We start from the raw sequence: 12,858 nt of genomic DNA on the forward strand, positions 1-12,858 counted from the left end.
GTTCAGTTTTGTCATGCTGCGTTGTATGAACTTTTGAAAATCAAGTGGAGCTAGCTGTCAAGTAGGGTTGTTGGACATAGAGATGTGGAACTCAGTGTGTGCTGAAGAGTCATGGTGAGTAGACGGCAATCAAAGCATGGGTTCAAGGCACTAGTGTTTGAGAAACATATTTCAGGAGCTCATACTGTACTTTCCTTACCCTGATACTTTTTAAAGAAATATCCAAACATCCTAATTCCCTTACATATGACTCTACTGATCCAAGACACCACTGAACCCCAGTACAGCCTTTCCTTAAATTACCTCTCTGGATCCACTTCCCATTTTTACTGCCACCCTTCACTTTCCTAATAACCCTGCACTTCAGCTGTACCAAACTTCTCATTATTCTGAAATACTGCTCTTTTGTCTAAAATTCCTTTCGCAGCACCAACCTCCATTTTTTTTTTTTTTTTTTTTTTTTGAGATGGAATCTTGTTCTGTAGCCCAGGCTAGAGTGCGGTGGTATAATCTCGGCTTACTGCAACCTCCGTCTCCTAGGCTCAAGCAGTTCTCCTGCTTCCTCCTCAGCCTCCCGAGTAGCTGGGATTACAGACATGCACCACCACGCCCAGCTAATTTTTGTATTTTTAGTAGAGATGGGGTTTCACCATGTTGCCCACGCTGGTCTTGAACACCTAACCTCAGGTGATCCACCCGCCTTGGCCTCCCAAAGTACTAGGATTACAGGCATGAGTCACAGTGCCCAGCCTCCAATATTTTTTTTTTACTGGCAAACTGCTGTGCATCATTTAAAGCCAAGATCAATTTGATTGCCTTCCCTGTGAAGTCTTTCCCAGCTTTCCTAAAGGAAGAAATTCCTTATCTGTGCTCCCACAGAACCAGGTTTACACCTAGTATGTCAGCTAGAATGTAAACTCCACCAAGGTGGGGATTGTCTGTGTGCTTTTCTAGCACTTTAAATAGTACGTGACCACCTCTTATTAGTCCTTGTCTTCAGAGAGCTTGGTTTTCCTAAAAACAGGGTGAGAACATTAAGCAAAATATTATAACTTAGGATATATATACCTTTGAAACTGGAACAGCAACAACAAAAAAGGGGTACCTTGGGCAAAAGTATTTGAACATCGTTGAAACAAGTTTAAACAGGTTATCTTTATTACCAAATCTCTCAAACCTTTAATATGCTATAAGCATTGTGAATCAATAAGAAACTTTCCAAAACTAAGGTTTTTTTCCAAAATGTATTTGATTGAGAACCCTTTTTCATGTAACATTTCACGTATTGTGAATGAACAAGAAAGTGACATTTCTCAAATTTATTTGATATGAAACTCTTTCTAAATGGAACATTTGAGAAATTAGTGCTCTGCTGAACACCTGTTGGGAAATGCTGCCATAGAAGTCTGTATTATCTGAAGATGAGGGCTAAGAAAATCTGGCTCTAAGCTTTCTAGCAGAAAACAAAAATGAAAGCAGTTAAGCAGTTTACTCTGTGCATCAGATAAAAACAGACCAATTAATCTGGAAAAGCCCATGCAGGAACTTATTGGAAGAACCTCAGAAATGGGAAAAGTATGAATGAGAGCTCCAATCTCTCTTCATATATTTATAGGTTTCACTGTCTTCATAATTATGCAATCTTGCATTATAAATGAAAGTCATAAAACCAGAATATAACAATGATTTTACAGTGAACTAAGGAAATATAATACAGGCATATACATTTTTGCTAATCTGGTTTAATTTAGAAATAGATTTTAGTATCTGGAGGGACATTCTCAGCCAAAATTTTGCTAGATAAATGTTTCTTGGCCAGTTTAAATGTCTTAGTAGGTAGTTCAACAGGGGGAAGTTATAATGAAGTAGTTTTGAAAATGAGCTCAGACACCAAATATACTCTCATCCTACTTGGCTTAGAGGTGAACTGGGCTTCCCAGCCATGGGAGGCAGAGTCAAGACAAGCAGCCAGGAGCTTCTTTCAACACAGAGAGGTTGGCATCTGTTTCTAAATTTCCTCTGTCCATTTGGAGGAGTGGTGTTAACTGTTTTTCTTTGTTTCGTAACTCCTAAAATGTAGAGGTACATAGCCAAAGAAAGAAAGGTTTTAACTATCAATCAATAACTCCAAGATACTAAACTCTAAATGGAGCTGTGTGCTAAGGATGTATAGAAAGTGCTATGACACTGAGAATGTACAGTAAGTGTCCTTAAGTTTACAGAAGTGGAAGAAGCCAGATGACTTGATAAATGGCCTTCTCTCATCATCAAAGAGGTATCAGATTATTCCTATTTCAGAAGTCTCTTTTACAGTTAACAGAAGACATTTCATATGTTACCATAATGTCAGTTCATTTGGTTAGACTACCTCCCTTCAAAATGGAAGGTAAAATATAAACCAGTAAAATACCCATCTGCTTTATCTTTAAGGAGCTTACATTCAGATCCACCATCTCTTTTGTCTCCTTTTCTGAATAACAGGACCCTCACCTGCAGGAGTTTGTTCTTTAGGTTTACAGCAGTGGTTCCCAACTTGTAGCAATTTTGCCTCCTAGAGGACAGCTGGCAATGCTGGAGATGGTTTTAGTTGTCACAGCTGGGGTGGAGGTGTGTCAGTGACATCACTGATGCAGACCAGGGATGATGCTGAACATCTTACAATGCATAGGACAGCTCCCCCCATAACAAAGATTTACTGGGCCCCAAATGGCAATAGTGTTGATGTTAACCTAGTCTAACCTAAATTTTTCCCATCAGAATTTGAGACCCTTTCCTCAACTTTTACCCTGCATATGAAATGAAAAACTGATTGTTAACTCAGTAGCCTTACACTTTACCCTCTAAACAGCACAGTAGCACAATGTCTAATATAGACATTAATCTGCAAATTTAATAACCTTTATTTTGGAGACTGATTCTTGAGATACTTCCTCTTTTCTGGGCCAAATAACCTCAATTCTTTGGATTGTTTGTTTACTTATCATTCATTCACTCAAACATTTATTCAATGGCAACTTTGTGCAGGTTTAGTGTTAAGGAGTTTAACTGTTTAAAGGAAAAGCTCGGTGTTCTCAAGAAGCTCAAGGCTCATGGAGAAAGACAGTCACAATGTCAGATGATTACATACATTGGACTAAGAATCTGTGCCGCATTCAGGATGCCATGGGAGTGTGAATGCAGACATGATGAACTCATTCTACAGGTCTGAGGAAGGCTTTCAAGGAGAAGCAACATTTAAACTGTGATTTGAGGGATGAGAGTTTGCAGCATGGTTGGGGACTTGAGGGAAAGACAGTAAAAGCACTGTTCATTGAGAAAAAGTTGTTAAGCACCCATTTTATGCCAGTAGTTAGATACCACACATGTTACTCTGAAAAAACAAAACAAAAATGCAAAACACATAGCTCCTATCATGGGGCCTATTAAAAAAAGAAACAAATAAAATCTCCCCTTTAATGCTTGAATCATGCTTTATAGACCTCAGAACTCCTCTGCCTACGTTTTCTCATTTTAGCCCCACAAACACCCTGGGTGGGAGGAGAAATACATATTGTCTCAATTTTATAGCTGAGGACCATGAGGTAAATGAAGGGACTCCCTTCTCTCCCCAGCCATGGCCACAGACCTAGTAAGTGGTAGTTGCCTGATTCCAAATCCTGTGTTTTTCTACTCTTGTGGTTCCAAATGCAATTTCCCGTGGCAGAGAGGCAAGCACACTCCTTTGTACCCGCTCCTTGCCTTTGCTGTCTTCATCTCTTCCTAAACTGTTTTCTGTTGGCCTCAGTGCTGAAGTCATTTTCCAGTCCTCCCAGTTCTGATTGCAGAGGACTACCCAGGGGAGGAAGGACTGAGGGTTGCTGTGCAGCCACTGGCCATTTGCAAAATCATTTCTACCTTCATTTCCCAAATTTTTTGAGGCGAAAGGAAAACTGAGATGTGGGACAGAAAACCCCTTTTGTTTGTCTTGGTGTTTGGTAATGTATGCAACCTCTCTGGGTGGTTTAAGCGGTTTAGGTACTTTCTATAAAAGGGATCTTTTAATGACAAAACTAATGTGATTATCTGAGTGAGTGTGAGAGGCGTATTGAAGGCTTAAAGAAAATCTGTTAGAATAGCTGAATGTATCTGCTTAATCCTTTCTCTAATGTGGCTGAACAATGCTCTGGGAAGCCATTGGTCCATTCTTTCTTCTAGTAAATGCCTGCCTCCAGAGTAGGGACTGTTTGCAGTTTTTGATAGTCTTATGCTTCACCTTCTCAACTGCACAAAAGCACAGGAAAAGCTGAAGGAGTCCGACGCATTGTTAGAAAGCAGTGTCCCTTCTGAATGCTGAGGGCTAAACGTACAGCACATGGCATACTTTCTCCAGGACATCCTGAGAAGCGAGGACTGTGGTCACCATTGGGCATGGCACCTCAGAGAAGGGTCCCTTATCTGGCAGCTGCTTTCATGAGGTGCTGGGTGTCAGATCACTTATCCATGTTTAAAATCTAACACCTGAGGTTTAAGAGTGACCAGCCTGACCAACATTTAATTAATCATTTCGTGAAATCCCATCTCTACTAAAAAATACAAAATTAGCTGGGCATGGTAGGCATGCCTATACTCCCAGCTGTTTGGGAGGCTGAGGCAGGAGAATTGCTTGAACCCAGGAGGCAGAGGTTGCAGTGAGCCAAGATTGTGCCACTGCACTCCAGCCTGGGTCACAAGAGCATAACTCCGTGTCAAAAAAAAGAGCGGCTTAGCTATTCCTCTTTGGGGATGGGTGGGAAAGAGAAACTTAAGAAGGGATAAAAGTGATACAGGTTTAAGTTCTGCAACGTGCTCTGTAACTTTGGGTCAAAATTAAATTCTTCTGGTCCTCTGTTCTCTCATTTGTGAACTAGACATAATAATACTTGCTATATTCATTCACTGTGGGAATTGAAAATGGGAACATGAATACAAAAGTGTCCCAGCTAATCTGGAATATTACCACATAACATGTTGCACACTTTTTATTTTTATTTTAAAGTTTTAAATCTTGTTCTTTGAAGAATAGTATTCTAGATGTATAATTTAATTTAGCTCCATAAAGCATTTACAGGCCACTTAAGTGAGGGGCATTATGCACAGTTCTGGAGATGCATATAGGAGTAAGTCAGCCTCTGACTTTTAAAAAGGTGGCATGTTATAGGGAGGCAGGCATGTAAGATGTAGCTAAAAAATGTGTATTAGAAATAATTAATTCTAACTTGGGATAATTCATAATAATAGCTAAGCCTCACATAGTGCATATTATTTGCTAGGAGGTAAGCCAAATGCTTTGACTGAGTTACCTCATTCAATCCCAACAGCCCCAGGAGGTAGGAACTGCTATCATCCCGTTCACAGATGAGGAGGCTAAGACTCAGTCAGATCAAGTAAGTCACTTTTCCATAGTATTACAGCTGGCATGTGGTGGGCCAAATTAGCGTCCTGGGTCTGCTTGGCTTCCCAGTCTACACTCTTCCCCATTGTTTGGTGCTCTATCCCAAGTTAAAAGAGACTTCCTAGAGGATGTGACCACAGGTGGGTTTCAACACGGAATTGGAAGTTTGCTAGGTACACTGAGGAGAAAGGGCATTATGAGCAGAGGGAACGGCACAGGTAAAAGCACCTTGGCCAGGAAAGTATTTGTGCAGAGAGGAACTGGAAGCAGTTTGTAGTAATAGTGGAGTGGGGCAGGTTAGAGGAGTAAGCAGTGGCCCAGCTATGATCTCTCTTATGGCCCCTTTGTGAAAAATAAATGAGTATTTATATTGTAATTATTTTGTTTATATCTTGTTTGTCAAAAAGGGTTTTGCAGCAAAGTGGGAACTGTTGTCACCTTTATGGTACAAGGTTACAAAATATACTTCAAATTTTAGGATCAGAAAACTTTAAGGATGGAAGGCACTTAAAAGATCATAAATTCATTCTATGCAAGAGGAAATCAAAAGTGAATGTATGTAGATGTCTCAATCAAGGTTACAAACGAGTTTAACCAGCTAAACCAAAATATTGGTGTTTTTTAGGTGAATTATAGAGTTAAAGAAAACAGTAAGTGAGAATTACAGAATTATCTTCAGATGCATTTATAGAAATCAGTGAGTTGAAAAGAGGGAGAGATGCAGTTGATAATTCCAGGAAGTGAGAAAGGAAGTCATTCTTCTTTCTATCCCCTCCTTGAACAATGGAGGAAATGTTTTGAGGAACCTATTGCTGAAGCTATAGGTTTTCCATTGAGAATGCTTGTGACAACTCTCTTTGGAGAATGGTGCTGGGTGTCTAAGTGGGTGCCTTGGCTGGGTTAAAGCTGGGAATCAGATTTGTCTGGAAGGTAGAATTTATTATCTTTCTATGTCTATTTATTAATTTTTATTGACTACTTAAGTAGGGGCCTGGTACAGATGTGGCGTGGTTCTTGTTCTCACCAAGCTCATGATCTGAAAGACATAACAGACAAGAAAACAGGTAATTGCAACAAACTGGGATTAGTCATATAATACGGAATAGGAGCTTTGGAAGCCCAGAGAAGTGAGCAACTGAATGGATTAGGAAAAGCTTCATGGGAGAGTAATATCTAAAGAAAAACTTGAAAGGTGAGTGAAAGTGGGATAAAGGGGAGAACAAATAGTGCTCTAGGCAAAGGCAACAGTTTGTGCAAATGCCCCAAGGAGAGAGACCACAGCTTGAATGCACTTTTCCCATTTGATAGTCCTGTGTGGAGTGTTTAAGTTGGGAGTGACATTAGAGTTTTTCTCCACCCTTTCCTTCTCCAATATGCAAAGATGCAAAGTTATATATATATACATATATATATATATATATATATATATGCAGTTTATTAGAGAATGTCACAAGTCTGATGAAGAAGACTGAAGTTCATTTGGGAATGCCACAGAAAGCAAGTGCTGACATGCTGAAGGAAACTAACTGACTGCACAAAACAAAAACTCCAATATTCCTCTTTCCCATGTCACTACAGCCATCCCACTAACCTGAGAACCAGTCTCCCCAAAGGGACTACTTCTCACCCTAAGATGGAAAACAAAAAGGCATGAAATCGATGCTCTGAATGTAAACTAGACAGAGTACAGCAGGAGGGGAGAGCAATAAAGTGAGCTGGCCTGAGTGATGGTGGTAGCCAGCTGGATTCTCAGGTCACAGAGTAATTTACTGACTAGTCCTAAGCCACTGGCTAATTATCCAGACAGCCCTGATCCTGGTGCAAAGCCTCCTGCTGCTCATGTTATTAATACCAGCAGCAACCAGCGGGCGTTGGTGGGAGCAGAGGAGCAGACTAAGTTGTCAGACTGCTGAGTGAATGCACAGGCACCTGCCTGGTCCCTCTGAGTTGGACCTCACCATGAAAACAGACCCAGCGCCAGCATTCAGCTCTTGGCTCAGCCACTGCATGGGCCCCAGGGAGAGGCTCCCCAAAGATGGCTGAGAACTTGGGCAGAGGAAGAAGTCACCCATGTCCTGGAGTTTGACCAACTTGTGTCAGAGAACCTCTGCCCTTTTCCCCCTTGGAGCTGACTGGAAAATGATTTTGAAGCCTCTCTGGAATAACTTAATACCCATGGAGCAATGTCAAACACTCCTCTTTGACATGGCGTGGGAATTAGACTTCACTGCATGCAAATGGGGCCAGGGAAGGTAATGGTGTCTGTTTTAGGGTTTAATAATTTGGGAGCCTGACCTAAGGTTACCCTGAAGGGATTTCAGGGGCCAGTTGGGATGGAGATGGGGTGGGGTTCTCTTATCTCATATCCCACTTTGAAATCGGATAACATAGGTGAAGTGCTCAGCACATAGTAGACATTTTTAATCAATGTGAGTTCACTGCCTTCTTTCCCCTATAACATTGTGAGTGAATGCCCTCCATTTGACTGATCTTTCATCTTCTTTTGCCTCTAGGACAGTGTTTCTCAATCAGGGGCAATTTTACTTCATAGGGACATTGCAATGCCTGGAGACTATTTTGATTGTTATAAATGGGGGCAGTGGGACGTTGCTGGGATTTGGTGGAAGAGGCCAGAGATACTGCTAAAAATCCTACAATGCACAGAACAACCCCCCACAACAAAGAATTATCAAGTCCAAATGTTAATAGTGCTGAGACTGAGAAATCCTACTCTAGGAGGTTCTGTATGTTGTAGCCTGATTAATCCCTGTAAATACATACCTTGTCATTTGCTTACTTAAAAAAACCCCAAATGGTTTAGTTATTATTAGTAATGCATTCCAAATTATTTACTCAATACATACAGAGCACCTTTCCTGTGGCATGCACTGTGCTGTGGTGTGAGATTGCACAAGTACATCTACGTAGACCCCGACCTTGAAGAGATGCTTACTAAACACTGGCTTCCTGTCATCTCCAGGGTAAAGTCCAATCAACTGAAGGTAGAGATGGGATGTGGACGAATGGAAAATAAGAACTTGTTTTAGGACATGAGGAGCTAGTTTGCTGGTGGGACATCCAGGTAGATTGGGTAGAAAGGACAAGAAACAGCACATTAGATGTGGAAGAACTTTCTACACCAAAAAGACGGAGAATATGTGTGTTTTTAATTTCAGTAAATAGAACTCCCAGCTTCATAGGTTCCAAGCCAGGAACCCATGCTTTCTTCTTGACCCTTTCTCTATCTTAGGCTCTATATTCTGAATACCATGAAAGAATTACATCCCAATGGTGTAAAGTATCCATTGTGTGTAATGGAATTAATGTCTCACCACTGCATCGAGAAACGGCATTAGCTATATACCATTGTTAGGAGAATTTTTTTAAAAAGTAATTAATGATTTTTTTTGTAGAATTTAATTTTCTCAAGATACCTTTACTGAGATAAACTGCCAAATATCGTGTCTCTATGGCGTGTGTTTTAATTGAACTCTTAACATTATGATCTTTAAAATATCTCTTTTCTTTTGTTTAAAAAATAACAATCTCTAGTGGTTACCATTTGTTTTGAGACAAGGTTTCACTCTGTAGACCAGGCTGGAATGCAGTGGTGCCATTACAGCTCACTGTAAAGCTTCATTAAAAAAGTTTGAAACACCTGTAAACTTCCAGAAAAGTTACATATACAGATGTTTTTAAACTTAAACCACTTGACAGTAAGCTACTGAATTAATGTCCCATCGCTTCCAAATACTTCAGTGCACAATTCTGACAAACCAGGATATTCTTCTCCATAGTGACAATGTATCATCCAAGTCAGGAAATTAATATTGGCATATTATTACTATCTAATCCTCAGATCCCATTAGTTACCCCAGTTGATCCAATAATGTGCTTTATAGCCAAAAGTTATAGTTCAGAATCAAGCCTCGAATTTAGTTGTTATCATTCCTTTAATGTGGAACAGTTTATCAGACTTTACTTGATTTTCATGACCTTGAAACTCTTGCCAATTATTGGCCAGTTATTTTGTAGAATGTCTTTCGTTTGTGTCTGCATAAAGTTTCTTCATGGTTACATTCAGGTTAGGCAACTCTAGCATCATCTAGGAATGATGCTGTGTTTTCATAACATCTTATTAGATGATTTCAATTTGTTCGGCTACTGATGATGTTTACTTTAATCATTTGATTATCTCTGCCAGGCATGTCCAGTTAAATTTACTCATTTTTAACTTTGTAAGAAGTAAGTCTTTTATGGGCAGGGACTTTAAAAACATGTTAATAATGTGTTCTCCCTTGAATGTCCCATTTGTTTATTTATTTTATCCAATGGGTTGTACTTTGTTACTATTTTTATTTTGCTGCTCAAATTTTCTTTGATTTGTTTAGTAGGAACATTTCAAGCTGAATTTTCTGTCCTTTTGACATGGTCCCATCATTCTTTGAGCTCTTCTGTGTTTTTTAGCATAAGATGTTCTAGGCTCATCTTAAAATTTCTCTACCCCAGCCCTGAAATTAGCGATTTCTCCAAGGAGCCCTGGTTTCTTTCACTAGAGAGTGGTACTTTAGAAACCACACATTGGTACAAATTGTACTCATATCTAGTGAGGTGTTGCTGGTCTCAGACCCTCTCAGGGGACAGAGGTAGGAAAGATATATAGCTTTCCATAATCATATATACTACACACACACACACACACACACACACACACACACATACACGCTCGCGCGCACACACACACGTATTTCTACATCTATCACTATATATGGAAAACCATGATGTTTCCAATTTCAGTCCAGTATCACAGGGTTTCTGCTAGTTTTATTCCTTTCCATAATTATAATTCTCTTTTCTAATAATGAGAAACTAGCTCTCAATATCCTTAATACATTTACTTGCTTGATCAATCTCCACATGTGTAACCAATCTTCTATCAATGACAACATCTTTTTTAGCATGTATTACTTTTCACTCTACTTGGGTGCAAGACTCCTGTCTTGATCTGCTTTGGCTGCTATAACAAAATGGATAGAATGGGTAGCTCATAAACAACAAAAATTTGTTTCTCATGGTACTAGAGACTGAAAAATCCAATGCCTAGTCAGGACCCAGCCTTCTCATTAATAAATGGTGCTTTTTAGTTGTGTCCCCACATGGTATAAGAAAACAGGTAGCTTTCTAGTGCCTCTTTTATAAGGGCACTAATCTCAATCATGAATGCTCTGTGCTCATGGCCTGATTACCTCCCAAAGACCCCACCTTTCAATGTCATCACCTTGGGGGTTAGGTTCAACATATGAATTTTGAGGGAGACACAAATATTCAGACCACAGCACTCCTTCTTCTAGTGAACCCCCTTCTCACCCTGCTAGGGCTAATGTGGGGTTGACCTCCACCCCACACTGTATGAGTACCCTTTTAACTCTGATCAGGCTCTAGTACTTCGTGCCAGCTTTCATGGATGCCCTCCTTTTCCTGTCTTCAACCCTCTGCACCAAGCAGCTCTCCTATACAGCCAGACTCCTTCTCACCCTACTTGAACTGATACTCAGCACTGTGCTCACCCTGTTGTAGAAGCCTTCTCATCCTGTTTAGACACCATCCATCTGATGTTCTTTTTGTTTCCAAAGAAAAAAATTACTCTTATTTCTCATTTTTAAAAGAAAAAGAACTGAAGTGTATTCAATTAGAAAAAGAGGAAGTCAAATTGTCTCTATTAGAAGATGACATAATTATATATTTAGAAGACCCCATCATCTCAGCCCAAAATCTCCTTAAGCTGATAAGCAACTTCAGCAAAGTCTCAGGATACAAAATCAATGTGCAGAAATCACAAGCATTCCTATACACCAATAACAGACAGAGAGCCAAATTATGAGCGAACTCCCATTCACAATTGCTACAAAGAGAATAAAATACCTAGGAATACAACTAACAAAGGATGTGAAGGACCTCTTCAAGGAGGACTACAAACCACTGCTCAAGGAAATAAGAGAGGACACAAAGAGATAGAAAAACATTCCATGCTTATGGTTAGGAAGATCAATATCATGAAAATGGCTGCACTGCCCAAAGTAATTTATAGATTCAATGCTATCCACATATAGCCACCATTGACCTTCTTCACAGAACTGGAAAAAAACACTTTAAACTTCATATGGAACCAAAAGAGAGCCTGCATAACCAAGACAATCCTAAGCAAAAACAACAAAGCTGGCAGCATCACGCTACCTGACTTCAAACTATACTGCAAGGCTACAGTAATCAAAATAGCATGCTACTAGTACCAAAACAGAGATATAGACCGATGGAACAGAACAGAGACCTTGGAAGTAATGCCACACATCTACAACCATCTGATCTTTGACAAACCAGCAAAAACAAGCAATGGGGAAAGGACTTCCTGTTTAATAAACGGTGCTGGGAAAACTGGCTAGCCATAGGCAGAAAGCTGAAACTGAACCACTTCCTTACACCTTATACAAAAATTAACTCCAGATGGATTAAAGATTTAAACATAAGACCTAACACGATAAAAATCCTGAAAGAAAACCCAGGCAAAACTATTCAGGACATAGGCATAGACAAGGACTTCATGACTAGAACACCAAAAGCAATGGCAACAAAAGCCAAAATAGACAAATGGGATCTGATTAAACTAAAGAGTTTCTGCACAGCAAAAGAGACAATCATTAGAGTGAACCAGAGGCCAACAGTATAGAAAAAAAAATTTGCAAGCTACCTATCTGACAAAGGGCTAATATCCAGAATCTACAAAGAGCTAAAACAAAATTGCAAGAAACAAACAAATAAACCCATTCAAAAGTGGGATAAGGATATGAACAGACACTTTTCAAAAGAAGACATGTATGCAGCCAACAAACATGAAAAAAATGCTCATCATCACTGGTCATTAGAGAAATGCAAATCAAAACCATATTGAGATACCATCTCACACCAGTTAGAATGGCAATCATGAAAAAATCTGGAGACAACAGATGTTGGAGAGAATGTGGAGAAATTGGAGAAATAGGAACACTTTGACACTATTGGTGAGAGTGTAAATTAGTTCAACCATTGTGGAAGACAGTGTGGCAATTCCTCAAGAATCTAGAAACAGAAATTCCAGTTGACTCAGCAATCCCATTACTAGGTATATACCCAAAGGAGTATAAATCATTCTATTATAAAGACACATACACATGTATGTTCATTGTGGCACTGTTTACAATAGCAAAGACCTAGAACCAACCCAAATGCCCTTCAGTGATAGACTGGACAAAGAAAATATGGCACATATACACAATGGAACACTATACAGCCATACAAAGGATGAGTTCATATCCTTTGTAGGGACATGGATGAATCTGGAAACCATCATTCTCAGCAAACTGACACAAGAACAGAAAACCAAATACTGCATGTTCTCACTCATAAGTGGGTGT

The sequence above is a fragment of the Sapajus apella genome, unplaced genomic scaffold (genome assembly GCF_009761245.1).
Source record: "Sapajus apella isolate SASKATOON/1434 unplaced genomic scaffold, GSC_monkey_1.0 scaffold34, whole genome shotgun sequence".
Taxonomy (NCBI): domain Eukaryota; kingdom Metazoa; phylum Chordata; class Mammalia; order Primates; family Cebidae; genus Sapajus; species Sapajus apella.